We start from the raw sequence: 26,434 nt of genomic DNA, 5'->3' as shown, positions 1-26,434 counted from the left end.
CACAGCCAAGTGTGAAACAAATATGAAGTCAGCTTCCTTTATACCAATTTGCATTATATTTGTTCAAGGTAAAACCAAGGGCATACACATGGGTGATTTCTTATTGTATTTCATTGCAAATCATTGTTTTATCCCTCGGTTGCATTAGTTTACTACATTTCCAAATAGAGGTGCTTATCACTGCTTCTGCTAACCAACTCCTCATATTAGGGCAACTAAATAAGGCCCTAAAACGTCCCAAAATCAGCCCTAACTTAAAGGTTCCTATGTCCCCACTTTTTCTACATATATTTCTCACTAATATATTGTCAGTTTATTCAATCTACGCAATCCGCCTTTGATGCCACCGAGAAGAGAACAGGATTATTTATTGGCATCGATATCCAGTGATGGTTGTCCGTATTTGGCTGCCTATTCTGGAGAGTACATGAAGCTGATTCAGGTAGAGTAAGCTACAGCAGATTGACTCAGAGACTAATGGTAATAACTGTATAGAAGGGGATTGTTAAGAGTGGGAAGCAATCCCTGAGCTCCAAAAGAGTTAAGCAAGCTTGTTCACAGTAAAACAGTTTCTGTGAGGAATCCTGGGCTTACCATTGGCGGCTGAGGTTCAAGCCTGTGAAGTATTTTAGAAGCATCAAAATAACATTAAAATAAACAGAATACCCCCCAAAATAGTAAAAATACAAATTAAATCACCTCAAAAACACAAATGATTTTTTTTTGTTTAAATAAAGGCAAAACGTTAAACCAGTATGGATGTCAAAAGTCAATGTTATCGAATGGAGCTATGCATTTCACAACCTCAAATATGAGGCAGGAGTGCATTCGCTTTTAGCACCCTTTCTTAGACCCTCTCTGACAATAGTTTTGAAACAATTCAATTTTTAGGAAAATGCCCTAATTCCAAAAACAGCCTCTTGTGGCGTCTAGATTGGGTACAGCCCTCATGCCTCCCCCCCCCGTCATCACCCTCCTTTCCTTCCATGGTGGGGTGGCAGGAGGGACACGCACACACCACAGATTGCTGGTTAGGAACCTGAGGGTTCTCGAACTGTTCTATTGTTTATAGTTTAGATTATTGTTTTCATGACCTGCTTTCCCTGAGTACTGGTGTAACCCAACAATGACCACTGATTATGCTGCCTTAGCCTGTTACTTAATCATCAAGATGCGTCTCCCTGATGACCTCCTTATCCTAATACTGCAGCACCGGAAAGATGCGACAGGACAGCCACAAACTACTTCTAAATTACATTGACTAAGCTGTCAATAAAAATATGTGGGGGAAAAAAATCCAAAAAGCATTACAGAGCTTGAAACAAAACGTTTTCATCTTCTGATCCGATGTTTTAAAGGTTTCCAACTTTAAGGAGCACCCGCCGGGGTGTCACCTCATAAGGTCTAGAGAGACTGGATTTTCATCTACTCTCTTTGGAATTACAGACAATAGCCCAGTTCCAACTGGGCCTGATGTTTTTCTCCAAGGTATCAACACACCATCTGGTCATCAGACCTTATTATCTATATTGTAAAGACATGGTGTGCAGCAAGGGCTCCCCTGGATAACCAGTGGGCCCCCCTATTCTTGAGTTGTGCAAGAAGCCAGGACTAACCTTACAAAATTACAATCTTCCAGCACTTCCTGAATTATGACTAAAGTAACCCTAGAAGGTGTTTTCCAAAATGGCAGAATGCAGTCGTAGCTGTATGAGCACCCTAAACCAACCCATAAGCTTGCACTTTACAATGATACCTCCATCACCCCAATCACTCTGGACCATTCCTCATTACCACCTCATCAAAAAGGTACTAGTGAGTCACTCAGAAGGCAAAAGTCAAACACCTGTTCATGTTTTATCCATCTTTTAACACAATTTCTGTAAGGTCCTGCTGAGCTTGATGCAGGCCAAATGGTCTCAACTTACCTATTTCCCCTCACAACCCTCATCTAAGTATAGATTTCCAAAGAGTGTTCTGTAACTGTTCTTTCACTGTCTTGACTGTTCTTTATGTGTCTTGATATGGATATTTCCAAGCACGAGCAGCTGCACCTGAATGGCTAATGTCCTCCGGGTAGAATCAACAATGATATGTCATACTTTAATGGGATGTGCTTTAACCTGAGAGAAACTGAAGATCAATGCAGAAGGTGGCGGTCTGTCAGAACCGATTCAGGGGCTACTACATCATAGTTAGAGATAAACAACTCTTTAAAAAAAAATCTTTGTGACATTTGTACAAAAATCTAAGTTTGCCAATTAATTAAAGTTCAATACTGAGTATTAATTTCTAGGTGATCCCTAAGCCAACTTACACATTAGGAGTATTTACAGAAAATTAGTCTTCATCAATGGAAAAGCTACTTTCATCCTGCGTAGTACATAGCACTTTTGTGATTCCATTGCTGGAGATCAACGCATAATAACATCCTCTGCATACATAAGTTCCAAACATTATACACAGGGCTTTGCGGACTTTAGTGCACATTTTACAGGTGACTGAGCTAATGTTGCAAAGAAAGCTTTAAACTTATCACAAATGACTCAGTATGAAATGTCAAAGCTGCAACTTGGAATGCAGCCACTCAGGGCTGCTTGACAGCCCCCACGTAATGTTTTAAAATTATCTTGCAGGGCAATGCAATGCAGCAAACTACCTGAGAAAAGTGACAGCTATAACAATTATGCACGTTCTTACACTAGAATTTTCTAAAAGCCAAACACGCCTATTGGGGTAAGCAAATTAACCACTGATTTTTGAATAATGTGTTCATGAATTAATGATTATGTAGCATGCAACAGGCTCCTGCTTGCAGACGCTCCAGCTGACTGTGGTACGAACACCCCTCACGGGGTGTGCAACTCGAAACCAAGAAGGGCTCTTGAATTCTCACACTTCAGGGTATGGGGTTTGACTAAATCCTAGAGGGATTCTTGGCTTCACACCTACTCACATGCTAGGTACACTTAGGTACATCTAGATAGGCATCGTAGGAGTACACGCACTTTTATCATGCATTTTATATTCATGTATTTATTCATGCTTATTGCAAGATGGTAGAACTGTACTATCCTTTTATATTCACTGTGCTGGTAATCCTATATCTCTGCTACTGTTTAATGGTTGTTGTAGCTCATATATTTTACACGAGAATAACTGTTAAATAAACCCTTATTGAAACGCCCAGACTGTTTATTCTGCGTGTATTGGACCTAAACTAAAAGAGCAGGAGTGACTGGGTGAAAAGTAGTACATTGTTTCCACGATCTTGAGGGATCAGGGTTGTCATGTTCTAAGGTTGCCAGAAACAAATCTCTCCCCAATAAGAGACACTAGTGGTACTGTAAACTAGCTTAAATGCAAAGAGGCTAATATTTCTCGGTGGGGGTGTACGGAACCAGTCTGCCACCAATCCCACATTTTATGTTATTCAAACGTGCAGGTCCTGCATGGGTACGATAGGAACTACACAACACCTCAATGTCTATTCAAGGTTTGTATGTGAAGTATATGCTTAACCTATAAACTATTCCTTGACTGTGGAAGCAAGATCAGGACTGCACATTGGGGCTAAACTCTAGTGTATCTGTAACAGGCCAATCCTCTTTTCACTGGCTATCACTACTGAGACAACATATTATGGTCACTGACTCGACTGCTGATATAGCTCACACCAAATATATCCAACATGTAGCTCAATATCCTTTCGGGTGTCCATGTGAAATGCTGACACCTGGTCCCAGAATTACCAGAGGATCTCAATCAGGCTCCAGTGTGCACATCAATTTTCGAAATGATCTCACATTTCAAGATACCATACTGCTGCAAACTGCTACAATTTAAATCACAAGAGGACATGTTTCTTAAATATGTAGCCTTTAAGGACTTGAAATAACTTCCTGAGGGTGAGCGGGTAGATGCAATGACTGCTTAAAGGAAATGTTATTTCTTCAATGCAAGCAGTGAATGCTTTCTTTCTCACTTTTACATCCTTCCCCTAAATGCTATAATAAAAAGAAAATCTGAAATAAGTTGACTTGCAGCATCTCTGTTTGAATAGTCAGGGCGTTAGATGAAAATAAGAAAGTTGTAACATCTTCTATGCAATATCCTGTATTGCAACATATCTAATGAACAAACTACAAAACAGAGATTAACAACACTAATCATATTGGCTTTTGATGAGTGGAAAGATTACAAAAACCTTCACAAGAGCACACAGCACAGTTTCGACATATACAGAGGTAGAGCCAGCTTCCAACATACCCAAAACATGTACAGAACGTACAGCTTCCTCTCAGTTTGGAGAACAATTTAAATGAAAAACCCCATTCACCATTTGGGTAATTTTTTTAATTAGGATAACACGTTATTCGAAAAAAATGTAATTTCAACCAAAAAAATGAAAACAGAAATATTAGAACATGCAAGATATGGAAATGGCACAAGACAACAAATGGGCAGGAGTAATGCAGAAGTTAGTGGTATTAGAGCAGAAGTTTGGGATATGCGGAGGTAGAGGACACTGGAATATGATTTGTGAGTGGACATACTACAGTGTAGATATGTGAAGGTACTAGGGGAAAGGTTGGGGAAAATGTAATAGGATGTAGTCAAGGGTAGAGTAGTCTAGTGCTACTAGTGTAGATGTAGTAGTTGAGATGGTAGATGCAGAAGGGCAATGGAATAGGCAACAGCAGTGGTACAATGGTAGAAACAGGGGTAGAGGTACTAGTTAAAGGTGGAGTTACTAGCAAATAGGCATGGATCATGGTTCTAGGGTTTAGGTAGGGTATGGCTAATATATTAGTATTTATATAGGAGCAGTGGTGCTAGGTTCGGGTTAAAGGTACTAGGTCAATGGCCAGGGTAGACAGGAAGTAGCCAGGGGGAGATGTTCTAAAATTGAGGGATTAAGATACTAGGCTATATACAGTGGGTAAAAGAAAAAAACACATAGCTCTGGCAGCTAAGCAGATTAAAAAAAAGGGGGTAAGTCCCGTCCACTTCACACAAACGAGATAACAAGAAGGTAAACCGCGAGGTGTAACGGGGATTTCCTCAGTAAAAGTGACCAAGCTAACCATGGAGATTTTAGGAAAAAAGGTGGAGGGAAATTTTAACATGAATGACATGTTCCAGGATGGAAGCAATCTTCTAAGAAAACATGAGGAAGATGGTTTGTGGCGTTTCCCTAGAAAATGTTTCCTAGGTCAAGCTCAATCAGCACCAGTAGGAGCTACCCTACTACTTTTATATCTTAGCGTTCTCATACTGAATGATCTAAAAACAGGTAAACAAATATGGCAAGCCTGTGTGAAGTAATTAACCCCTTGACCGCGGCGAAAATTCCGCCGCGGTGCGGGTGATTTACGGCGTGGGCGTGGTTCGGACGGCCCCCGGCCGTCCTCCGCACACGCCCACCGTGACGTCGGACGGCCGCCGGCCGTCCGACGCATGGAAGGGGTTAATGAATATTGGGGTCGAGTGTTTGAGAGAGAAAAAAACAGCTTAAAAAGAAGGTGGTACTACTACAGCTACAGAACAATCTGCAACCCACCTATCCGCAGTCAGAGAGAACTGCCAAAACCTACACACCAGAACCAAATACATTTTACATTGGTGTATACAAACCACGAACAGTACACTTAGGAAAGCCTGCTGGCTTTAGAATGTGCACAGCACAGCACCAAAGCAGTATGCCCCTTAGAACCAAAGATGCACAGATATAACTAAACAAAATAATGACATCACTCTCTCTAGATCTCGGAAAATAAGAACTCCTAGAATGAACTTATAATTATAATAATAATAATAATAATAATAATAATAATAATCTTTATTCAGCAGTAAATACAGCCATAAAAGAGACAATTTAAACAAGAGACACAACATCATATTCATTTGTTGACTACATAACGACCTAATGCGCAAATTTGCAAGGTGTCCATTATGTCACGGCTGAGTTCTTAACTTCACTAGACTACCTAAAAACATCATAACATTAAGACAGAGTGGGGCAAGCCATGGTCAGGAGTTGCTAAACAAGGAGGAACAGCACAAATAGTCAGCAAAAATCACCATCAGTTCATTACATTTATAGCAACATAGCAATGTGCAAACTCCCAACTAGTCTTGTGACCTTCAATCACCTCTAGTGTTTGACCTTAAAGCAGATCTTAAAAGGTTAGTGACACCGAAAAGTGTGTGAGCATTAGGTACAAGCTGTAAAAATAATAGAGCAACACGAGCATGCCTAAATCTCAGATCTTTTAAGAGCCCTTTAAGGTACACTCGTCTGGGGTGCCAAAAATATTTGCAGACAAAGACGAAGTGAAGGGTATCCTGTCGAGACCTATTGTCGCAGCCACAGGGACCTCTATCTTCTATATCTGGGGCAGAGGGCAAGGCCAGTATGTAGTGAAATTGGTTCAGTCCAAATGAGTGATTAAAAATCTATTGTGCGCACTTATTAAAAAAGATAGATAAGGCTCCAAGCCCTGCACAGACTTTACTAGAGTGTGAACTCTGGCCATGCGTTTTCTAAGCTCCTTACCCTCTTGATTGGCCGTGGCATGTTTAAAAAACAACTCTTTGATAATGTTCTTATCCTGGGGCTTCTCATTATATCGGTAGAACATATCTGCTCTGCCTAAGCAGTGAAGGTGTCCTTAATGGATTTTAGGCATGGAATTTTAAACACGTGATCAAGTGAGAGGCAGTCCTGAATTACTAGTCTGTTAAAACCTGCCTCCTCATTGGAACAAATCTTCACTCGATAAAAGAGTAGAGAGGGACCCCTTAAAGCCATCAAGGGAAATGAGGTACTTATAACCAAAACAAACAAAATTCCCTTGACTCAGTAATTCAAGAATGTTTGAGTACAATAGTTAACATACATTAGAATATTGAATGCTATATCCAATACGTTGTAGTGACACTATTATAAAAAAAAATTATTCCATTCACATTCCATTGTACAAAAGATAAAACCGCATAAAGCGGGGGAGGAGCCATGATGGCGATCGGAACAGTCGCATGAACGCTTGGCTCCGAGGTGCCCTTCCTCCCCGCACGCCTATTCTGCCGATAATCCTGAGCGAGGCTTGTCGATCTATGTTTTTGAAGAGAAGCGATCCCTTACCAGCTATTTCTGGGGCTCCACCGTGCAGTAGATTCGAAGATCTGTCCCAGTCTCCTTGCCGGACTTCGCGACGCTGACGCCGGGGCCTCGATTGCAGAGCTCGCCCGGCAGTGTTCGTAGTGTTGGCGGCCCCGGTTTGGATGAGAAGCCGGTCAGTGGGAGCCTGAGAGCCGCGAGCCGAGAGAGTTGGTGTCAACCCACTCCCAATAGTGGGTTGCCCCGTGAACCCGAGATATCGCCGAGCCGGAGAGAGGCCGTGTCGTCCGGTTCCCCCTGGGTGTGACGCCCGGCCATGTTAATAATCCCGTCCGGGAACCGGCGTCTGGCCCCCGGCGAGATGCGGGGAGCCCGCCCGGCCTTTTGTTGACTCTCCTTTCTGCACCAAGCACCGCCTATCGACTTTCAGCCGTGAGACCTGTTGAATCTGATGGTCGGACTGGACTCGGAGGTGGAGGGGAGGTGACGGAGAACGAAATGGCTGCAATGGCGGATGGCGTCTTGGACTGCACCCCTCTCGGGGCCGGAAAAAACGCTGAATTTGGGACCCCTGGAATTGGCCCACATGGGGAAACGCTTTCGCGTAGCCACGTACTGGCTGCATTGATAACCCTGCGGCCTGCTCTGCTCCGGAGATCCCGGGACTTGGAGGGACGAATCGTCACCATTGCTGACCCGCCATTTTGTAGCGTAGTGGTTTGCCCCCGAGTCGGTGCCGAGGAGTCTCCTTCTGCCGTGATGCCATGCTCCCAGGCTGCGTCTGCAGTCTTGGGGGCGAGAATGGATGTGGTTCCTGACCTAGTTGTCGTCACACCTGTTCCGCAGGTGGTTGTCTCATCGGGGCCCCCCTTTTTTGACCAGCAGGTGGAGAAGCTCCAACGATCCATGGCGCATGGGGCCCGGGCTGTGCTGCGATGCTTCCCGCGTCCCCCGCTTTCCTTTCCGTGCTTTACGGACCTGTTTTTGGGTTTGGAACTGTTGTTGATCTGTGTATTCCCAACAACAAGAGTACCAGAGGGTCAAGATAATAACAAGGAATATTAGGATAATGGCTGGGAATTCGTACTACTGGCTGTCTCCCAACTCTTCTTATTAAGATAAAAATTAAAATAATCCAATCAAGTGTATGGTCTTAAACACCCATCAGTCACCACTCGGAACCGCCCATCATCATTTGGGGTTCTGGGGACCCACACACAAAACTGCCTGATCTTAACCAGAAAAGGGACTAATAGATGATAAACGGTCCCTCCTGTGGGCAGTGTGGGGTTCACCTTTTGTCAAAAAGTAGTTGGTTATATATATATGTATATGAGTGGCATGGCTAATGGGGTAACAGAAAATTGTGCAGTGCCGATGAAATGTGATACCAAACCATGAAAATAAAGTGGTTAAAATTGGTTAAGGAAGCAAAAAATTAATTTAATCGGATATAGCTTCCAATGCCAACATTAAAAATAGCCAAGACAGAGAAAATTGATAAACGGTCTAGTAGTGGAACGTGGTCAACATGTTTCAGCAAATAATGGCCAAGTGGCCTTGCTTTCTTCAGGACCTTGTCAGAACGACTACTGCTACTGCAAACAAAACCAAAGTGTGAACTCAAACAGAAATAGTGTTCTAAAAGTGAAACAACTCAGATACTGGTATACAAGTCACCTGGACCTCCTAGGTGTACTCTTTCGTATCTTCTTACAGAATCGGTTGTTCACTAAAAGAGTAAAAAAAAATAGCATGAGCACATCACACACAACCTGTCTCCAAACATCCTTGTCCACATTATCATAAGTAAATTTAATCATTGATAAGGCCCATGACGAAAATTAGGCCAATTGCACTGTATGTACTAGTGTTTCCCAGTGTGCATAGAACTTGAAAATGTTCAAATTTCATATAGTACATCTTACCCGATTTGTAAGATGTGCAGACCTCACCCCACCTGGCTGCGGCTCAGGACATAAGTGAAGCACCGCTCTGTCAAGGTGAATAAATGCAAGAATGAATCACTCACCACAAGCGTATTAAAACACAGCATAGAAATCGCTCCAACTCATAATCTCCATTTAAAATGGTGGACATCACCATGGGGAAATGTATTAAGAAGTAATGATCCCATGGGGGTCCTCCCAGTACTTTGCATAAGACAATATTGCAATGACGATATGAATAAGTTTTTCTGCAACTGTAGTCCGTTGCAGGAATCACATGACCTTCCTCGTTTGTATATGACCCTCCTCGTTTGTATGAACTTGGTCCGATAGGGAGAGCGATATTATTCTACCGTAGCCAGTTTTTCAAAGAAAAAGACTCTTTCAACTCTGTCGATCAACTAGTGTGCCCGGAAAAGACCTGACATCAATAGGAAGAGCAATGTTATCAAAGCTCAACCGGTTTTACACAGGCACCGTGAAACCCCTCTTATCTCCCTACGATAATTCAATAGTGCGGTTAAAAGCTTGTACTAACGCGCTAGAATATCAAGGCTCAGCCCTACCTCTCCGTCGGTACTCCAACGCGGCATCTGTGCCGTCTGGGGAGGTAACGCCGGCTGGCTGGGGATGGATTTAAGTTAGTCTGCCCCGGATAGGCAGAATACCCCACGTGATGGACGGCCAAGCGTCGCCATAGGTCACATTCACGACGGCAATGTACCGAGTACTCTGATTGGTTGAGCACTCGAACCATTATCCAATCACAACCCGATGGTTCGTATTCATGGTGTAGTTGATAAACAAGGATCGGCACTATCGTATAATAGGGGATATTCACACTATATTGCATAAGTTAACCGGACGGGAGTGATGATTGTCCCTGGTTAGTGAAATTATATTAAATGTATAGAATGTAATACTCCAGATAAGAGTTAAGTTGACTAAAGGAATAATGATCATCACGCCTCATTGGGTCATATAAACTAAACATTAGTCATGGGGAAGGCATAACGTCAAATTGCAGAGTCCTGACCTCATAAAGAGGACCAGGGTATGTCATCGTTGAGCCCTCTACGGTCAGTGCCAAGTTTCAGCACCCATTTCTGTTCCTTCACTAACAAAAAATTACTCACATTGGTCACATGTGATGGAATGAACGGTTTCTCTAAAACCGTCCATTGGAAAGAAGTCGGTGAGTGATTCAAGTTAATGAAATGAGTAGTGAGTTTTGTCGCCTGCTGTTTACAGTTGATGGTACTTCTGTGTTCAGACAGCCTCACCTTGATTTTTCGGGTTGTCATCCCCACGTATCTAAGTCCGCAGGGGCAGGTGATCAGATAAATCAGTTTATCACTGTTACAATTGGTAAATTTTGTTTGTCTCCAGGGCCTGGATGTGCCAATGTCACAGTAATGTAATAGTTACAGACTTATCTCTAGATAGTGATTTCAGGGCCTGATGTTCGGCTTTCGGGAGGTTGCAGAACGTTCTATTGTCCTCTCTACACATCTCCTCTACGTCGCGCTCAATAGCCTGTTCAAAAGCCAACACATGGGCCGGCATAAGGTGAGTGGGTGGATTGAACGTCGACTTTTGTTTCAAGCCTGTGTTAGTCACCTGATCGTACTGTTCTGATCCTTGTTTGTCAGCGAAAAAGAAGTGTAATCTCACTTTCCTGATGAATCTAGCCAATTCTAGTCGAGTCTCAAAATGTTCGTTCCGATGTGTCGGAACAAAACCAAGTCCTTTGTTTAAGGCTGCTTGTTCAGTCTGAGTCAAAATGTGTTTACTCAGGTTGATGACGATGCCCCCTCCATGTTGTTCTATTCCTTGTTCTTGGCTGTCGTGCTCCGCAGGTTCCTGGTCGAACCCGATGCTGTTGCGGGGCTGAATTGTACTTGAGGTTGTATTTGAGGGTGACCTCTCCTCCTGCCCCGTGACCTGCCGTGGCCATGCCCCGCCTGGTACGCCGTGCTATGAAACGTGCGAGCAACAACAATCGAGCAGCACTACTGGAACCGTCCCCTCTAAAGGAACCCTTGGAAAGGCTCACGTTTGTGCATACCTTTGGTACATTATCCAATAACATCAAAAAAGCTGTGAAGAGACGTTGGCCTATTTTGAATTCAGGACCCCAATCTATTCAACAGCCGTTGTTTGCCTTTAAAAGAGGACCTAGTCTAAGGGATAGGATGGTTCACACCAGACCACGAGAAGAAACAACTAGTTTGGTAGGCACCTTGTGGGATTTACCTCCAGTGTCTGGCCACCATCCATGTGGTACCTGTCAATCGTGTGCGCAGACATCTAAAACCATTGAGATTGACATTGGCACATCCAGGCCCTGGAGACAAACAAAATTTACCAATTGTAATAGTGATAAACTGATTTATCTGATCACCTGCCCCTGCGGACTTAGATACGTGGGGATGACAACCCGAAAAATCAAGGTGAGGCTGTCTGAACACAGAAGTACCATCAACTGAAAACGGCAGGCGACAAAACTCACTACTCATTTCATTAACTTGAATCACTCACCGACTTCTTTCCAATGGACGGTTTTAGAGAAACCGTTCATTCCATCACATGTGACCAATGTGAGTAATTTTTTGTTACTGAAGGAACAGAAATGGGTGCTGAAACTTGGCACTGACCGTAGAGGGCTCAACAATGACATACCCTGGTCCTCTTTATGAGGTCAGGACTCTGCAATTTGACGTTATGCCTTCCCCATGACTAATGTTTAGTTTATATGACCCAATGAGGCGTGATGATCATTATTCCTTTAGTCAACTTAACTCTTATCTGGAGTATTACATTCTATACATTTAATATAATTTCACTAACCAGGGACAATCATCACTCCCGTCCGGTTAACTTATGCAATATAGTGTGAATATCCCCTATTATACGATAGTGCCGATCCTTGTTTATCAACTACACCATGACTACGAATCATCGGGTTGTGATTGGATAATGGTTCGAGTGCTCAACCAATCAGAGTACTCGGTACATTGCCGTCGTGAATGTGACCTATGGCGACGCTTGGCCGTCCATCACGTGGGGTATTCTGCCTATCCGGGGCAGACTAACTTAAATCCATCCCCAGCCAGCCGGCGTTACCTCCCCAGACGGCACAGATGCCGCGTTGGAGTACCGACTGAGAGGTAGGGCTGAGCCTTGATATTCTAGCGCGTTAGTACAAGCTTTTAACCGCACTATTGAATTATCGTAGGGAGATAAGAGGGGTTTCACGGTGCCTGTGTAAAACCGGTTGAGCTTTGATAACATTGCTCTTCCTATTGATGTCAGGTCTTTTCCGGGCACACTAGTTGATCGACAGAGTTGAAAGAGTCTTTTTCTTTGAAAAACTGGCTAAGGTAGAATAATATCGCTCTCCCTATCGGACCAAGTTCATACAAACGAGGAGGGTCATATACAAACGAGGAAGGTCATGTGATTCCTGCAACGGACTACAGTTGCAGAAAAACTTATTCATATTGTCATTGCAATATTGTCTTATGCAAAGTACTGGGAGGACCCCCATGGGATCATTACTTCTTAATACATTTCCCCATGGTGATGTCCACCATTTTAAATGGAGATTATGAGTTGGAGCGATTTCTATGCTGTGTTTTAATACGCTTGTGGTGAGTGATTCATTCTTGCATTTATTCACCTTGACAGAGCGGTGCTTCACTTATGTCCTGAGCCGCAGCCAGGTGGGGTGAGGTCTGCACATCTTACACATCGGGTAAGATGTACTATATGAAATTTGAAAATGTTCAAGTTCTATGCACACTGGGAAACACTAGTACATACAGTGCAATTGGCCTAATTTTCGTCATGGGCCTTATCAATGATTAAATTTACTTATGATAATGTGGACAAGGATGTTTGGAGACAGGTTGTGTGTGATGTGCGCATGCTATATTTTTTTGACTCTTTTAGTGAACAACCGATTCTGTAAGAAGATACGAAAGAGTACACCTAGGAGGTCCAGGTGACTTGTATACTAGTATCTGAGTTGTTTCACTTTTAGAACACTATTTCTGTTTGAGTTCACACTTTGGTTTTGTTTGCAGTAGCAGTAGTCGTTCTGACAAGGTCCTGAAGAAAGCAAGGCCATTATTGCTGAAACATGTTGACCACGTTCCACTACTAGACAGTTTATACATTTTCTCTGCCTTGGCTATTTTTAATGTTGGCATTGGAAGCTATATCCGATTAAATTAACTTTTTGCTTCCTTAACCAATTTTAACCACTTTATTTTCATGGTTTGGTATCACATTTCATCTGCACTGCACAATTTTCTGTTACCCCATTAGCCATGCCACTCATATACATATATATATAACCAATTACTTTTTGACAAAAGGTGAACCCCACACTGCCCACAGGAGGGACCGTTTATCATCTATTAGGCTCTTTTCTGGTTAAGATCAGGCAGTTTTGTGTGTGGGTCCCCAGAACCCCAAATGATGAAGGGCGGTTCCGAGTGGTGACTGATGGGTGTTTAAGACCATACACTTGATTGGCTTATTTTTATTTTTATCTTAATAAGAAGAGTTGGGAGACAGCCAGTAGTACTAATTCCCAGCCATTATCCTAATATTCCTTGTTATTATCTTGACCCTCTGGTACTCTTGTTGTTGTGAATGTTTGGAAGGGCGTGTATCCAGAGCACGGTCATTAAACTAACCCTAGGGTCCCCCGTAATTGTATGTGTTATAGTTGATCTGTGTATTCCTGCATTCTGGCCTCCGCCATTCCTCGTCAATTGTTTCTCGGTGGCTGGAACGATGTTGGGCGGCGGCGCTACCTGATTTGCTTGGGGCGATTGACTCTTGAATCGAGTCGTTTCCCGACTGCAAGGCTGTATCACATTTCTACTATTAATAGAAGTGGCCAGGGGTGACCTCGTTTGAGACTTGGAGGGGCTTCTTTCTGGTTCATGGTGATTCAAGGACACGTCTTTTGGGACTGTAATTGATTGCGTTTTAAGTGCTTGCTGATATTTGTACTTTCTATGGCTTCGGTTTATATGATTTTAGTATGCGGGGGTGGGAGGGACTGGGTATTTGAATCGCCGGCCCTTCTCCTCATAATTTTCTTTCTTGTTTTCCTCTCTTTCTTATCTTTATTTCCTTTCCTTAGGGTAATTCTGGGGCGACAGGCACGCTGTTAGTGGGGTAGGCCATAGCCATTACAGTGATGTAGGGTGGTGGGTGTTGGGGGGTGGGGGGGGTTTGTTATTTTAGTTTGTTTTGTTCTATGGTCCCTTTTTCTCTTCCTTCTTAGTGGGGTTGGCTGTATTTCCCTCTTTTATTTCTTTACTGCCGGCATCTGCCTTTGTTTCTATTTTCTTGTCTTGGACGGGTGGGTTTTCCATATGATGTTTTTGCTAACTTGCTCGCCATTGTTTGACCTTTACTCCTGGCCTGCCTTCGGCGGGCATAGTGCGGTTTTGCCTTTATTGCTTGACATTTCTTCCCGATTGCATGGAGGGATACGCCCCTCCCGTCTCTTTCCCTTTTTAGTATATTGTGTAGTATGATGCCTCTGATGATATCGCCTCCGCTTCTTTTTCAATATTATAAAATGAACCTCTCTTATCCTTGTGCTTTGTTGTGCTACAACCACGTATTATGTCTGAAATGTGATTAATCCTTGAACCGCAAACGTTGGCACTGCTCCTGTCTCTATCTCCTGAGTTTGCGGCCGGCCCCGGTGGTTGTAGGCCTGCGCCAGTATTGATTTGCTTGCCTCAATAAGGATTTTAAAAAAAAAAAAAAAAAACGCATAAAGCTTCACAATTATAACACAATAAAATGAATTCTTCCTACAAAAAAAAACGTACAGTACATATAAATAACCGGGAAATTGATTGCCAACATATTACAATTATGACCAGCATAATAGAGACAAACACAGAATGTAAGACACAATCCTTGTCAAATACAAATGCACATCAAATTGGACTCAAGAACACTTCAGTTAATACATTGATCCAATCAGTATTTAACCCTGTTTGTGTCAGTCCTTAGATTGTACTCTCAACAGCGTCAAATCGTTTCGATGGTTTCACATATATTCTACCATCTTTATCAAGACACAATGTTTCTGTCTCTGTATTATTTCAATTTCCGTATTCCTTCTCCCTTAAATAAAACAAATTATATAATCAGTGACCAAATCTACATAATCAGTTCATCAACATCCTCGATATCCTAATATGTTAGACCTATCTGCAAACTCCAAGATTCCTGTGGGCAATAGTAGGCAGTTTTCTACATTTGACAGAAATATTTGTGGTTTCCCCAAAGATTTTCAGGGGTTTAACCCTCACCCTCCCATTAATTGTTTCTGGGGAGTGCCCCTCACTTATTCGTTTTATTTTGCCTAACTCATAATTGTATTAGGTCTAACTGTTTGAAGTAAACGCCAAAAATTTTAGCAATTGAGTCGAAAACACTAGTCCTAATTAATAAGGTATTTTTCTTCAAACAGTTAGACGTAATAAAATTATGAGTTAGGCAAAATAATACGAATAAGTGAGGGGCACTCCCCAGAAACAATTAACGGGAGGGTGAGGGTTAATCACTTGGCGCTGGGAATACATCTCATGGTCTTTACTATTTTATTCTACACTCCTATGGCATTACACATAGCAGTTTGGAAGAATGGACCATTCAACAGAGACTAATAGTAAATATGTGTGAGCACCTGTTGCAAATTTTCCTTGTATTGAGATTTAAAACACCCCTTGCTTTTAGTTTATGGTCTTAAATGGGGCACCTCCTTACAGTGAGTTTCAGTAATCTACTGGAGACCAGGCGAATGCTCCTTAAACAATGGGGTCACATTTAACTGCGAAATCCACCCAACTTCTTGAAATAAATGCTGTAGGCTAACTGAAACCTGGTGAAATCAGGTGTAAAATGTCGGCAGAGTCATTTATTTTCCAAAACATTTTCAGCTATTTTGGGATCCCCCGCTATCCTTCCCATTCTTTACATAGGGGGACCCTTGAATGTAGACGAGGAACCACCACTGGGCTGTAAGAAGAGGGAGGTCTGAGGTGCTGAGTTTCTCACACATGAGCTGAGTGGAGATGACAATCAAATGTAATCATTCCTTATAACCTCAACATTCATTCGCCTAGGACCTTCAATAAACTACACCACCCATTCACCCAACATCACCCTCTTTGCCAGTGGTTAATTTGTAAAAAAAAAAAAAACAAGTGTAGGCGGCTCTCGTCAGGAGGCAACTTGCACCAGCCCATTTCCTAATAAGCATGAAAGTGGGCAGAGGAGGTGGCGTAATGGCTAGAGCTGCCGATTTCAAAGCTGTTCAAGTCTCGGAGTCGGCTAAATATACTGCAATTTTGGCCAAAGCACTTATTCTCCCTGTGCCTACCATAAATGAATGACTTCTTAACTGGTGCTCATGAAAAGCTTGTTGATGATTAAGTGCCCCCGGCTCAAGTTAAGCACTGCTCCCTGCCTGCACCCATCTATCTTTATAACAGTCTCAGACTAGCCAAAGATACTTCTTTGTCGAATACATTTCACTGCCATTTTCTCACTGTGCCCACCACACATGGAACCAGCAGTCTAGTCATCCATAATTTAAGGACTCCACGGTCAGGAGTGAAGGTCGGTGGCCTAACAGTACAATTGATTTTCCCCCAAAGGGCACAACACAAGAGAAGCCCTTCACACTCCTAATTACAAACACTGCTGAGCATCCTTTATAATATCAGTTAAGCTTGCACCCTCGCAGGTATATGTAGGCATTGGGCCAAATGGGGTCCCTATGTCGTGAATGGGGTCCCTATGGAAAGAATGGAGTCCCTATGTGTAGAAGGGGCTCTGGGGATGTGCTTACTGTCCCTTGATTTCCCATGTTATCGAGCGCCTCTTGGCACAAATGGCTGGCAGAAAACGTCTGTAGTAGAGCAAATGGTACAGAAAGGGGGTTTGCTTTATCACCACAATAATGTAATTGCTTTCTGTTAATTATTATATTATAATGAGTTAATGCCTAAATCAGATGCAAAACTGGTGAGGCGATAAAGCTAGTGACTCATTCGCTTAAGACACCAGATCGTTCCACGAGAGTCCCGGGTCAGCTGCTGGGGTGACGCGGATGAAGGATGCTGAGAAGACACTTATGAGCGGGGACACCGCAAACCATGGCTGCAAATCTTCCATAAGATGTTAAACACGCCACTGAAAACGGAAGCGAAAGGACGCAGCAAAGTTCCGCAGGCTCGGTCAATTTTTTTTTTTTTTACTGCAGCAGAAAACCGACTGCAGAGCAAGCAGACTTGCTCAGAAGAGGTCCTTCTACGTCTGGAAATTGGCCACCACCCAGCACAGCGCTGACAGAAGGGCTGTGGGAGTGCGGAGATGCAGGGCTGAACCTGAAGGCATCAGCAAGAGGCAGGCGGTCAGAGAGCTACTGCAGCAGGTAGCTCAGACCTCATATAACTCGAGTGCAAATCTGAGGATGCAGAACATTCAAAAGAGGTGGAGGTCAGACAAGTACGTCCTTTTGCATCTCTTCTCGCCGCTATTTCTGCAGTATCAAAGCGTAGCAGCTCACTAGCCCTTCACTCATGCTGGAGCACAGAGCTCTCAAATTCCACACAGAGGAGCTGGCAAAGTGAAAAGGTTTAACTTTTGCATAGTGAAAAATGCTTTCAAGAAACAGATAGTCAGGCACCACATGATCAGCAGCTTAGAATGATGTTCTTAAAAATAAACATAAAAAAACATCTTTAGTTCCAACCAAACAACTGAAGAAAGAATACCTGTTCGTTAGACCTTGAAAGGACCAAGGGTGAGTGAGTTCCTCTACCTCAAATAAATTACACAAAATGCGTTCTAACATCCCACGACCCCAACCCAACCACGTATAAATCTGCACAGCACGTTCAGCACCACAACCTCATACATGTTCAACTCATCGTCATAACAATCTCTTTAACATGCAGACACTACCTACACTTTGTGTCCACAACACACACACCACTGTGCACAATGGTTCATAAACTGCAGGCAGCAACACTACCAACTCTGTGGCTATGCAGCATATCTTGTACTTTTATATAGTAAAATAACGCAAAAAATATTATTTTAAACATTTTCGGGACTTTATTTCATGCAGTTGTCAGAAAGGTTGGCACCGGGGTGGATACCACTTTTACAGGGGTTGTTATTCAGAGGTATACGGGAACAGCAGCATCAGCTCTTGAAGTGTTGTAGTCTGATGCTTTTAGGAACAGGTTAGACTAAAGCGTAGATAATCGCATCAGTACAGAGGAGGAGCATTTTCCCACCAGCCTGCTCCCATCTCAAAGCACTAGTCTTTAAGTCTGTCCCCTCCCAATAACATCAGCTCTTATTTGTGGAGGTGGACTGCAGAATGGGCTATGGGCAGTAACACCTTGTTACTGGTAGCGTTGGTCTTGGATTAATCTCAGTTTTTTTAGATCTTTCCTCCTAGCCGGCGCATCCACGGTCTGTTGCGAGACATTGTTAGCTTACAGTGGACTTACAGCATGCCTGTTGGTTGGCTTTATTGTCACTCATTTGTTTGCTTCTTATTAAATGGCAAGTGTGGGAATTCCTTCCTCTGCCCGTGGTTGTCCCTCCCCATGAGCATGGACGCATCACACTGCTTCCTTTTCAAGCAGTACTTTTTTCTTTTCGGGAAAATGTGTTTTCCAGCTATCTCCTTCGTGTTATAAATACACCTCCTTCTGCCGCTTTTGTTTATTCTCTGCTCACGTGCTTCTCCCCGACCCCTCTGTGATGCGCTTACATTTGTGTACTTTCCCCGTTAAGACTGTGTGCTTTACCCCATCACCATGTTACACTCTGTTCCCCGTTGGCTTACCCTCTCTAATTTGCTTATCTCCCCTTGCCTACTGTGTTGCTTCTGCCCCATGTTGCTTACACGCCCCCACTGCTACTTTGTTTCTCCTGCTGCTTCTTTTTTGAACTGCTTACATGCTTTTTTTTGTTCACCAATACAGCTCTGACCACAAACATTAAGAAATAAAAACAGACACGTCCCAAAGACAAGACCTATTGGTTTTTCCAGTGCTTGTCCTACACCTTGTATCTACCTTTGAAGAAAAAACATTAGGTTGTTTTTGCATAGCCCAAATTAGACCCTCATGCGGCGGGGCAGAGTGCTTTGCAACAAGAGACCTGTAGGACGACAAACAGGATTGAGATGCTCTATTCTTCCAGACACAATGATTTTATTTTTAAGTTATTCTGGTGTGACAAGGATATGCATTTAGTCATTGTCCTAAACACACCCTTGTGGCAATCATCTCTGTCTCAATGCTCAAGCCTGGCCACCTTACTGCTTCTAAACCACCTCTAAACTTAGAAGGATCAAATCTGCAGCCTGGTAAAACTTGCACACTGCAGCTGCTTTGGCAGGTATTGCATGACTTATGCAGAAGCGTTTGATCATCTATTTCAAGATATTCTGAAGCTTTCCTGGTAACTGTAGCTAGATACAGTAGGATTAGTGTAACCCAAGACATGCCTGCTGCCTGAACCTGTGAGATTTCCAACCCTGGAGGCGCTCTTCTCATTAACTATAATGGATATAAGTCACATTAAGAAGAGGTGGGAAGAAGTCTAAATATTGTATGGAACAACATAAGGAGGATAAGTGTGGTTGGGAGATTTTGGCCAACAAATCTAAAACCATATATATGGGCCAAGCTTTTTTTTTTTTTTTTAAACATAATTTGCAGCTCTGCCCCGAGACGTCTTTCCAACGAGATCCTTGGCCCATCACAAATTTTCTCCACACGTCTCCCACAGCAATCTTGCACCGCCTCAAAAAGGTAGGCCACACTTAACTGCCAAAATGGCACGCACCCCGTAAACTAGTCTCACGGTCAAGGACTTGCCTGGCTACAACCCCTGCAGTTCAAACTGTATCTGCATGACTCAGCCTTTTTCACCTCACAGCACACTTGGGGAAGAGCTATGGGTGGTGATGAGCAGTGTGTTTGTTTGTGGGACCCTGATGCTTCCCCAGCAGACACGCTTAGTCGCCAAATTGAAAAATCATGTTGAGATTTATAGGATTGAGGTCCTTTAACGAGTACATGTGATTAAAACAAACAAGACCATAGGTAAACTGAAACCAGGAGCACAAGTCCAACGCTCAACATTATATTATAAACATCTGGTGTAATCTAACAAAACATGGTTCTCTCTGCAGTGACATTACGGGCAGACAAATTGAAAGAAACACTATGCTATGAATACTATATGCATATGCTATCCATGGTATGTTGCAAACCATAGATGTTTGGCCCCAAAAAAACTCAAATGCATAAAACACTAAAAAGAAGGCATGCCAGTGGAAGGTAGACACAGAACGATGACATGGAATGGAATGCAAAGCAGAGACTAGGATTTTCAGAGTAAGATGTGACTCGCTGTCTTAGGTAAGCGAATGAGCAGGCCTGGCATGGTACTGCTGTGATGAAATAATGAATTAGCGAAAACATTCCAAGCAGCAAGGACACTACCTGAGGTAGCATGAGAGGATAAACTTTCAGTGGAATCACTGATCAAACCGGAAATGAGCAGGACCAACAAGTCTTTGTTAAACACCACCATAATGGGAGCCTTTTCCACTAAGACCACTGAGGCAAAAGGGAATAAAACCTATTTAGATCTAGCTCAGATGTTGAAGTATGAGAACTAGAATCATTCTCAACTTTAAGAGTAATCATACGTTATAACTCACAACTTAAGCAGCTCATGTTAGCATGCAAATGTACAAATAAAAAGAATCTGCAATTCCGAAGGGACATCTATGGATGACAATTTTACACAAAGAATTTTCCAACACTCTTACTTGCTATTTCAAATGCTTCCAATAAAAAAACTGACAGTAGTTTTGTGTAATAATAAAAATATACTTACTAGGCACATCAATTTACGAAAAGCCATTGGCGTTCCTAAGACTGGCAGTGGTTTTTTAATATAATTTTCAAGGTATGTAAAGTACTTTTATGGGTAGAATAAGTGAATATTTTGATACCTCGGGTATGTTTTGAAAATGGGATGAAAACGTTTGTGGGGGAAAATCACCTAGAAAAGCAGGAGCCTTTTCTATTTATGCTAACCTCGCTACTTAGGATGAGGATTCCCGATCGTCTAAAACAATGATCTTTGTTGGTTTTTTTATTTCACTTTCTACCACTTAAGATATCAATAGGTCTGATGAAAGTCAAAAAGAATGGGCCATATTCAATCCCTTTTCGCAATGAAATCTCCCTCTTCGGTGTCCTCATATGTTAGCATGTACGCTATCCAATTAATCTAAATGCTTTCCAAAAGCATGATTTTGGTGTCTCTCTCTGTTGCACAAGTTACTACTTGTGTAACGATATATCTGTAAGAGACATTAGTTAGTATTAGATTCCTTACCATAGAATATCCCCAGGCGTCAGACTGGATCCCGAAATTTTTTGCGTAGCAGTACCCTTGCGCGTCGGTAGGCGTCGTCTGCGGCTCCGCGTCCGTCGTCGGCGTCGTGGTTGACGTGATGACGTCGTCGGAGTACTTAGACGCCGCCTCCGCGTGCTGACGTCAGTTCTTAGACACAGCTTTTCCACGCCAGAAGCGCTGAGCCATGTTAAAAGCCAACACTGGTGCCATTGAAACTAGGGCCCTGAAAGGGGGTAACCCTAACCCTAGATATCGGTTCGCAGAACGGGGAAGGATGGGTGGGTCGGTAAGGAATCTAATACTAACTAATGTCTCTTACAGATATATCGTTACACAAGTAGTAACTTGTGCATCTGAAAGAGACACGTTAGTATTAGATTCCTTACCTTAGAATAGATACCCCAGCAATACCAACCCCGGTGGTGGGTCTGCGAACCAATAATCACACCAGAAAGTCCTGGAGGACAGAACGGCCAAAGAAGCCATCCCTCCGGACTTGGCTGTCCAGGCAGTAGTGTCTTGCAAACGTGTGCAGCGATGCCCACGTAGCTGCCTGACAGATGTCTTGTAATGGCACTCTCCGGCCCAGGGCAGTTGTAGTCGCCGTGGCTCGGGTGGAATGAGCCCACAATCCAACAGGGGGCTGCTTTCTAGCCAAGGAATAACATGCCTGGATACGCAACATGATCCACTGGGAGATGGTCCTCTTGTGCACGGCTTTCCCCTTCTTAGCGCCCACGTAACCAACAAAGAGTTGGTCATCCACCCGGAACTGACATGTGCGATCCAAGTAGAAAGAGAGCGCACGTTTTGGGTCCAGACGGTGGAGCCGCTCTTCCTCTTTAGAGGGATGCGGTGGCGGGAAGAAGGTTGGCAAGGTGATAGACTGCCCGATGTGGAAGGCCGTGACAACCTTGGGCAGGAAAGATGGCTTAGTACGCAACACTACTTTGTCTGGATGGACAGAAAGGAAAGGTGGTGTACAAGAAAGGGCCTGGAGCTCACTCACTCTCCTGGCAGAGGTGATGGCAACCAGGAAAGCAGTCGTCAGAGTAAGAAGGCAGAGAGGACAGTTGTGAAGTGGCTCAAAGGGAGCGCACATCAGAAATGTAAGAACCAGGTTCAAGTCCCACTGAGGCATCACAAACGGAACAGGAGGGAACGTGGGTGTGATGCCCTTAAGAAATCTATTTACAATGGGGGACTTGAACAAAGAAGGTTGATCAGGCAGCCTCAGAAAGGCTGAAAGGGCAGAAAGGTAGCCCTTGATAGTGCCCAGAGCAGAGCCCTGCTGGGCAAGAGAAAGAAGGAAGAGGAGAACCTCAGAAAGAGGGGCAGAGAGAGGATCCACAGCCTTTGCTGTGCACCATGCCACAAATCTGTTCCACCTGCAGGCGTATACCGGCTTTGTGGAGGGACCCCTGGCTGCCAGAATGATAGTACAGACTTCAGGAGGCAAGTCAAATGGCCTCAACTGTCTCCGCTCAATCTCCAAGCATGGAGGTGGAGACTGGACAGGTTCGGGTGGAGGACCGTCCCCTGCTGCTGCGACAGAAGGTCCTCCCGAAGAGGCAGGCGAACCGGGGGATCGACTGACATACTGAGTAGCTCTGGATACCAGTACCTTCGTGCCCAGTCCGGAGCCACAAGGATGACTTGGGCCCGGTCGCGCTTGATCTTCTTCAGCACTCTGGGCAGAAGTGGTATAGGCGGAAAGGCGTATAACAGACCGCAACTCCACTCGCGACGAAAAGCGTCTCTGAGCGAGTGCCGCCTTGGAAATTCCAACGCGCAGAACTGATGACATTGCGCGTTCTCTTCGGTGGCGAATAGATCTAACCAAGGCTCTCCCCATTGCTAAAAGATGCCTTGTGCCACATCAGAGTTCCGACGCCATTCGTGATCCATCATGCACAGCCTGCTGAGCTCGTCCGCCCTGGCGTTCAGAGAACCTGCCAGGTGTTGAGCCACCAGGGTCACGCCCTGGCGTTCCAGCCATTGCCAGAGGCGCAGAGCCTCCTGGCAAAGGGTCCACGACCCCACCCCGCCCTGTTTGTTGCAGTACCACATGGCGGTGGTGTTGTCCGTGAACACCTGCACTACACTCCCCCGGACAGAGGGGAGGAATGCCTTCAGTGCTAGACGAATCGCCCGTAACTCCAACAGGTTGATGTGGAGCCGGGCCTCCGCCGGAGACCAGAGGCCTCTGATCTCCGCCTCTCCCATGTGCCTCCCCAGCCCTGGAGGGACGCGTCGGTCACAACTACGTGCTCCGGTTGGGGAAGGTAGAGGGATCTGCCACTGACCCAATCGCGGTCCGTGAGCCACCACTGCAGCTGTCTCGCAGTGCCCTCCGAGATCAGGACGTGGTCGGACAGGTTGCCCTGATGCTGGGCCCACTGAAACTTCAGGTCTCACTACAGAGCCCGCATCCGCCACCTGGCGTGATGCACCAGTAGGATGCAGGAGGCCATCAGCCCCAGAAGCCGCAGCGTCAACCTGACCGAGACCCGGGATAACGGCTGAAAGATGGGAATCAGAGCCTGAATATCCCGGACCTGCTGTTCGGGTGGATAAACCCGAAACCGCGCCGAGTCAAGAACCGCTCCGATGAAGAGGAGCTTCTGAGAGGGGCACAGGAGTGACTTCGGCACATTGATGGAGAACCCCAGCTGGTGCAGGAGATCTGCCGTAGTCTGAAGATGGCTGACGACTGTCTGGGGCGAGCCCGCCTTCAACAACCAGTCGTCGAGGTAGGGGAAGACTGAAACCCCTAACCTGCGCAGATGAGCTGCGACCACCGCCATCACCTTTGTGAACACCCGTGGGGCGCTGGTAAGGCCGAAGGGGAGCACGGTATACTGAAAGTGCTCGTGGCCAACCGTGAACTGCAGGTAGCGCCGGTGGGCCGGCAGGACGGGAATGTGGAAATAAGCGTCCTGCAAGTCCAACGCTACCATCCAGTCTCCTGGGTCCAGGGCAGCTAAGACCTGAGCCAGTGTCAGCATTTTGAACTTCTCCTTCCGGAGGAAGCCGTTGACGTTCCTAGGTCCAAGATAGGCCGTAGGCCCCCTTTGCCCTTCTTGGGTACCAGAAAGTAGTGGGAGTAGCAACCACACCCTACTTCTGGCCCAGGAACGTGCTCGATGGCCCCCTTGGCCAAGAGGGCCGTAACTTCCTCCTGCAGAAGTCGCAAATGATCCCCCGATACACGGTGGTTCTGCGGTGGCATGGCTGGTGGAGTCGCCTCGAAGGGGAGGGAGTAGCCCCTTCGGACTATCTGCAGCACCCACCTGTCCGACGTGATGGTGCGCCAGTGGAGGTGGTGATGGCGAACCCTGCCCCCCACTGGCGTCACGTGGGCCTGAAAGCACAGACTAGGGGGGTTTTGAGGCGGATGCTGCGGGGGAAGGTGTGGACAGACCTCAACGTTGTCCCCGACCGCCACCACGGCGGTTTCCACGGCCGCCACCGCGTTGGGTATTCCCCTGTGGAGCGTGGCTGGCAGCACGTGTGGATACACCCCTTACTTGGCCACAAAAGGAATGAAAGGCAGCCGATTGCTGGTGCGGGGCCGAGAGGCCCAAGGACTTGGCCGTAGCCCTGGAGTCCTTAAAGCGCTCAAGCGCATGGTCTGCCTTGTCGCCAAAAGGCGACGGCCATCAAACGGCATGTCCATCAGTGTGTTTTGGACATCGGCCGAAAAGTTGGCGGACCTCAACCAGGCGTGACGTCTAACCGCCACTGTCGTAGCCATCGCTCTACCTAGTGAGTCGCTGGTATCCAGCCCACACCGGATAGAATATTTGGCTGCATCCCGGCCCTCCACAAGGGCTTGGCCGAGTTTGGCCCATACCTCCAACGGACACTCTGGCAGCACTTCCGCAACCGTATCCCACAGAGAGTGGGTGTAGCGGCCCAAGAGGCATGCGGTGTTGGAAGACCGCAGTCCCAGACTAAGGGATGAGAAGATCTTTTTACCATACTGCTCATACCTCTTGGATTCCCTGTCCGGCGGAGCCGACGGGAACGCGGTCTGGGAATTGGAGGCCTGGATAACCAGGCTCTCAGGGGTGGGGGGGTGGACTGGAAACATGGGTCGCCCGGGGCCGGGCGGTGGCGTCTGGCCACGTTCCTATCTACGGGCGAACCCGTAGCGGGCTTGGACCAAGTGCCCAAAAGAACGTCGGTTAAGGCCTCATTAAACGGCAGCAGAGGCTCGGCTGAGCATGACTGCGGCTTAAGGACCTCAGTGAGGAGGTTAGTCCTCACGGCCGCAACGGGGAGCTCAAGGCTCCAGGCCTTGGCCGCCCTCATCAACACCACACTATAGGTTGCCCCCTCCTCCGTAGCCACGGTAGGAGGTGAGACAAAGCCAGTGTCAGGCGAAGTGTCTATACCACTGGCCTCCCCAAGTTCATCTGTCCAGTCCTCTTGAGACTGGCATTCACGTGCCAGAGGGTCCTCAGACCCCTCCCAATCCACCTCATCACCCATCTCCTGGTACTCAGGGTTGGGAAACGATGGGGCCGGTTCATGGAAAATGAATTCTCCGAACGGCGTCATATGCGGCGCCGCACCGGCGCCGGACCCGGGTCGAGGGGGGCGTCAGGGACGGCGCCGCCCGAGGATGGCGCCGGAGGCGACACCTGAGGGGTCGGTGCCGGGGAGGTCGTCAAATCCACCAGCGATGACCCGGATCCGGAACCAGATCCAGCGGGGCCCTGCGGCGCCGGGCCCGAAGGCGGCGTCAGAGCCGAAGCACCCGACGGCGTCGGGGCGGAAGCCCCCGACCCGCTAGGACCTCCAGACGGGACCGCTGGGCCCGAAGGCGCCGCGGAGCCCGTCGGAG

At 45.7% G+C, this 26,434-nt stretch overlaps 1 protein-coding gene and 1 long non-coding RNA gene across 4 annotated transcripts in view; one reads left to right on the top strand and one right to left on the bottom strand.

Annotated features, from left to right (window-relative positions):
- The window catches only part of ROCK2 (Rho associated coiled-coil containing protein kinase 2), a 663,375-nt gene that overhangs the window by 431,563 nt on the left and 205,378 nt on the right, over positions 1–26,434 (bottom strand). The gene's annotated exons all lie outside the window — the stretch shown is intronic.
- Positions 1–26,434, top strand: part of LOC144762571 (uncharacterized) — a 222,491-nt gene that overhangs the window by 13,668 nt on the left and 182,389 nt on the right. For both annotated transcript variants that reach the window (XR_013596108.1, XR_013596109.1), the window contains exon 2: positions 2,637–2,736. This is a non-coding gene — a long non-coding RNA (uncharacterized LOC144762571). The remainder of the gene's footprint in view (positions 1–2,636; positions 2,737–26,434) is intronic.

Source organism: Lissotriton helveticus, chromosome 6 (assembly GCF_964261635.1).
Source record: "Lissotriton helveticus chromosome 6, aLisHel1.1, whole genome shotgun sequence".
NCBI lineage: Eukaryota > Metazoa > Chordata > Amphibia > Caudata > Salamandridae > Lissotriton > Lissotriton helveticus.
Note: the sequence above shows the minus strand (reverse complement) of the source record. Positions and strands in the feature narration are given on the sequence as shown.